We start from the raw sequence: 5,929 nt of genomic DNA on the forward strand, positions 1-5,929 counted from the left end.
AAGGGAGCATTAAAATGAGTACTGTATAATTCTAAGAACATTCAAAAGTTGAAGCATCCTAAATAATAACCTTCTTAATCAAGTTTCAGTCATGGCTTTATTACATTATTTGTTTGTTTTAGTTAATAGTGAGGGAGAGTTGAAGACTGTCTCCCTTCCTCCCCCGCCCCCCAAAAAGAAAAAAACCCTTAAATCTATACATTTAGCTTTCATATGTAAAAGTCTGGTGAAGAAGCAAGTACTTGATAAGTAATTAGAAGGTCTAATTGTAAGCACCTCATGAATTTCAGGAAGGAAAACATACCAGAATATAGGCTTTACTACTGGGGAGGCTCATTCAAGAAGTTAACCTGTATGTTGTAGGGCAGATGCACATGATCTTACTAATTGATCCAGTTTTTAGCAATGAAAGAAATCTGTCTGGTATCCTGGTTTGTTTACAGCAAAGCCTTTAACCTGGTTTAGCATTGAATTGGTAGCCAATGTTAAGCTTAAATTATATTTGATTTTTTTGGACATATAATTAGTATGCAACAAATCAAAAATATGTAAATAAAGATTCTAATGATAACCTTAAGTGCAGAAAAACTGTTTAATTCAGGCTTTTGTTCATCTTAGCTTCCTGAGCCAATATCAAATATCAATTTCAGCATAGCTGGTGTTAATCTTCTTATGTTGTTGCTTTCCTTTTAATTTATCTCTCTGATTTGTTTAAAAAAAGATTACTAAACTCCAAAACACTCCTTCCAACTTTCCTCATTTTAGCATCACCTTGAATCATGTGATCTCATTAATTCTTGATTCCATTTAACCTGCTGGAGGCTCTTTGTTTAGCCCCACGTATCCATTTTTGGATCAATGATTCATTTTCATCAAAATTGGTCTGGGGTTTCTCATGAGTTGACTGTTGGTTTTTTTTGCTGTCTTTGACAACATTCTTTGTAATCTTATTGCTATCTCTATATGCATTACATAGTATCCTCATTTTTGCAGGAATCATCCTCTTGTAGCCATTTTCCTTAGCCATGGTTCTTTTCACTTTATCATTTTTTCAATCTTCTCATTAGCTTAACTATACACATTTATGTGCCACGTTGTAACGTGATTGTTTTCACTCTGTTCCACACAGACCATTTATTCTGATGTAAGAATAATCTCTCCTCCTCTACCTTCTCTTTTCATACAGGTTTCATATTTTCTTTCACTGCAGCCATTCACTCTATTCTTTCATCCCCCCCCCCAATATTTACTTTTGAAAATATGGTTGTCCACATTCAAAATACTTGTATACTTGACTAATTCTCTCATCTTGTTCCTACTCATCTAATTCATGCAACCTAACAGAATAACATTTTTCCATTGATCACGTTCACACATAATGTTTCACAATTTTTCCAAAACTCATATCTGGTTCTTCTTTTGTTACTATTCACTGAAGTGTAAGATGCAATTATCTCCAGCCTATAAAGGTTGGACTAGTGTTCTTCTGAGATAGCACTAAAATCCAACCAAAAGGAACCCAGAATATCAACTGATATTCAGGCTCCTTTTGAATGCCCCCCTCCCAAATACTAGAACACCAGGATGAGAATTATAGATGGCTAAATTCACCAGTTTAGCCATCTGTCCAAATTCACCTTGTTCCAAGACCCAATCCTATTTCTCATTGAGAAAAATGGTTGGTGGGTGTTTTCTCATTCATTGGTGATAATTCATGGAAGAAGTTAAAAAAGAAACAAAGCTGAGTGAATCCTCTTTCCTTTTCCTAACATATCTTGTAAATAAGTAATATATCATACAGTAACTTCTTCATCATTATCATCTTCATTGTTATCATTTCAGCCAATGTCTATCCACTGTAGAAGGAATTCTGCATTTTTCCTCCCATACGGCTCCTGAGTTTTCTTTTGCCAATTGGGCCTGTAATATTTTCTGACGTTGTTTCAAGTCTCTTTCACAGACACTTTTTATCAAGTGGGATCCATTCTATGACTGCCTTGGTCTATCTACCATCAGTTCTTCTTGCTATGTGACTAGCCCATTTCCATTTCAATTCTTTCACTCTTGATGATATTGTGTATTTTCATTTGTTCTCTAATCCATGTGCAGGTCTTTCCATCTTGTCTTGTATTGCTGAGCATGTATCTTTCCATAACCTATACAGTAACATATCACTGTAAAAAAAAGGATACAAGTAGTGCTTATGGCAAGGCAAGGGACAAATAACAAAGGATTCATTGCAGCCTCGGGTTGCAAAACTCTGCCCCTTCTATACTTAGATTGTGAAATCATAACCCATTATCAGAATGTGGAGTTTTCATTGTGATCTCAAGATACAAGTGCCATCATTTTTTGCATCATCTTTATACCAGAAATCTCTGTATTATAGACCTATTTGTGTAATGATATGTGACCTCGGCTCAGAAAGTAGAAAAAGCCAGGAATATACTGATGTGGGATCATATACAATAAGAACGTTCTTTATCAGCAATCAAGTAGCACAAGCAAAGAAATTTCTAAAGCAGCTTGAAAAATGTTAGAAAAATAGTTTTTGTTTGTTTTTCCACAGGAGAGGAAACATTTTTTTAACAACATGACTACTGGCGGCTGCTTTACTGGCACACCAAGGGTTTTAGGAGTTTGGAATAGAGTAGTATCTGCTTCTTAGAACAGAAGAATCAGAATAAAAGTATGTTGGTCTCTAAGCTAGCATTCCTTTATCTACAATGGTTTGTAAATTTTGTAAATTTCTCTCTAATTGTATTAGCATCTAGACTTCTCATAGTTTAATAGAATCATAAAATAATTAAATTCAATAATTATACTAAAGAAAACAAATCTTCCAAAGAACCCTTTAGATTATTATTTTTTTGCAAATGTCTTCTAAATAAACAGCTTCTGCATCTTTAGTTGATGGTATAAAACATGGGTGTCAAACTTGTGGTGTATGTTGCCGTCAAGTGACATGTCATGATATTTTTTCCATGGGGTGGCTGTGGTCTGCGTGTGATACATTTGGTCTGCAGGCCACCCAGAGGTGGTATTTAGCAGGTTCTGACCAGTTCTGGAGAACCAGTAGTGGAAATTTTGAGTAGTTCATAGAACCAGCAAATACCACCTCTGACTGGCCCCGTGCCCATCTATTCTCTGCCTCCCAAGTCCCAGCTGATTGGCTGGGTCTTCTTTTGTTGCCCTGCAAGGAGAACGGATCTGGAAAGCAGGTTAGTGGAGTGGGGTGGGAATTGAGATTTGGCAGTATCCTTCCCCTGCCATGCCCACCAAACGATGCCCACCAAGCCACAACCACAGAACCAGTAGTAAAAAATTTTTTAATCCTACCACTGAGGCCACCCATTTAACACCCCTGGAACAGAACAATCAGGGGATATCCACATTCATAGGCCAACCTGGAAATGAAAATAATATGAAAGAATATTGATGTATTTGTCTTGCACTGTGACTTTTAACTCAAGAATCCATAAAATATTCATCCAAGCAGAGAGGTCTGCCTGGGCCTCCCTCCTCTACTTTTCTCCAGAACCTTGATAAACAAACTTAGTTGTGAATTCAGTTGCTGAAATTTTGATTGACATCATGCATGAAAATCACATTAGTCTGCTTGTAAAACTTGCTCTGCCTACCTGCATAGTAGAGGATTACTTGTAAAGCTCCATTTATTAATTTACAAGATATTAAAATTGACTTGGTTCCTGAATACCTCAGTAATAATGTGGGACCATATGTCTTTGGTCATTTTACCTCTGGTCTCTCTCAACTGGATTAGTCTTTTTTTTTTTTCTGGCTGAAAACATCAAGCCACAGGGCACTTTTAGCATTTGCTTCTACCTGATTAAATTCATTAACCATGCAGGTCAGAGTGTTTGACTTTGCAACACATTTGCAACCTTAAGTTCAAGTGCTACATTTTCTGGCTGGCTATGCAGCCTTTATAAAACTGAGGTGATTCTCCCCCCACCCTTTTTTTTTGTTAGGTTTGTGCCTTCTTTTTTATTTCTGTGGAGCAATCATGCTGGAAGCATTGATTTAATATTTTATGATTTATTTTATTTCTTCTATCTTGTTTTTGACTGCATACTCTTTTGACAAACAGCATTTTTAAAAGCATGAGATTCACATGAACACATGAATATTGAATTTATTCAATAAGATGAGGAAAGCCATTTAGAGTAGTGATTAAAATGTTGGTTTGGACTGGAAAGACTATATTTTTAAGTCCTCACAAGCTCAGCATGCACTGGATGGCTGGGGCATGACCATTCTCTGTCAGCTAATCTCTTTCCCAAGGTGGTTGTGAGGAGAACATTTAGGAAGACCCCAATGTAAAACTACACTGATCTCTCCAAGAAAAGGCAGGATGTAACTGCAAAAAAGAGATAATAAATATTATTTACCCTGTAGATACAACATTCAAATAAGTATGTTTTAAATATTTATTTCTTTTGTTATACAGTAATTCAGTGAATCAGTCAGAAAGAGGAAGAAAAGAGTTCATATTGCACATTTAGAAGCATGTATAATATTTGAAAAGATTATTATAAATAGCAATAATCTGAAAGGAACACACAATCTATATTTTCCTTGCTATTAAAGACTTCTGTAAAAATACACTACTTTTGCACCAGTCATAGTGAATCTAGACCAGAGGTGTCAAACTCACGTTGTCATGGCAGCATCATGTGACGTATTGGGACTTTTTTCCCCTTCACTAAACTGGACATGGAGGTGGCCAGCACGTGATGAATCTGGCCCACAGGCCGGGAGTTTGACAGCCCTGAATCTAGACATTCTGAACCATGTCAAGTAGTATTTATAGATTGTGACACATGACAATAGGAACGGGACTCTGCTTACTAGCCTATTTTCTTATAGTCTGTTCTCACTGCTGTAGTAGGACCAAATATCTGTAGGAAGAAGCTGTTTGATATTATATGCTTGGATAAATCAGGAAATTGAGAGATGTATCAATATTGGTGGATGTGGATACTTGTACGTGATGGAAACACAACTATTCAGTGCAATGGACAATATGTGAAGATGAAAATCCAAGTAGGCTATATCTTATTCCCAGGCAAAGAGCAACACTAGATTCCTGAGCAATCTTTCTAAAATATATGGGATATATACAAAAGGAGAGATAGCAGATATGAATATGTCATCTCTTTTCCCCCACTCCATTTTCTGTTACATTTTCAATGTTATAAAGGCACTGCCTCCATCTTACAGATCATATGTAACCCATGAGAGGAGCGGGGGAAGAAAAGGATGAAAAGGATGTTGCTTTGCCTTTCACTAAAGAAACAAATACTTAGTGTATTGTAATAGGAAGATTTTCTAATTAATAATTTAAATAACCAAGATGTCATGTGCCAAGTTAACCACTTAAAATACATTTAAAATGTTGAAATCACCTGTGGAGAAATATAAGACACTTTCATAAATATAGATTTCTCATTTAAATTATTTTGACTATCTTTGATGTTCATGAAAGAGAGGAAAGGTTTTAATAAAATTATCCAATCAAATCTCCCTTGTTCAACCAACTTTTCACAGAACAAGTTGACAGGGAATTAAGGGATATTTAGAGTATATGAAAAAAGGTCACACATCTATATTTAGTAGCATCCTAAATAGCTACAGTAATTTATTGTAATTATTCCATTATGTTGTTTCCCTGGGAATGCAAATCTATTATGATTTCATTTCAGATAGAAACCAGTTAAAAGCTAACCCCAACCAAGATGTAATTTAAGGTCACAGTTAAATTCCTTTATCTTTTCTGTCTATGAAAATATGAAGACATATAGAATCTACCGGGTAATGTTGTTTTGCTATATCATAATTCTGAAGTGAAAAATACATTTAGACCTATGATATCATGGATCCAATATAAGCCAATGAATTAGCCATG

Source organism: Pseudonaja textilis, chromosome 4 (assembly GCF_049901715.1).
Source record: "Pseudonaja textilis isolate UNSWEBS1 chromosome 4, rPseTex1.2, whole genome shotgun sequence".
NCBI lineage: Eukaryota > Metazoa > Chordata > Lepidosauria > Squamata > Elapidae > Pseudonaja > Pseudonaja textilis.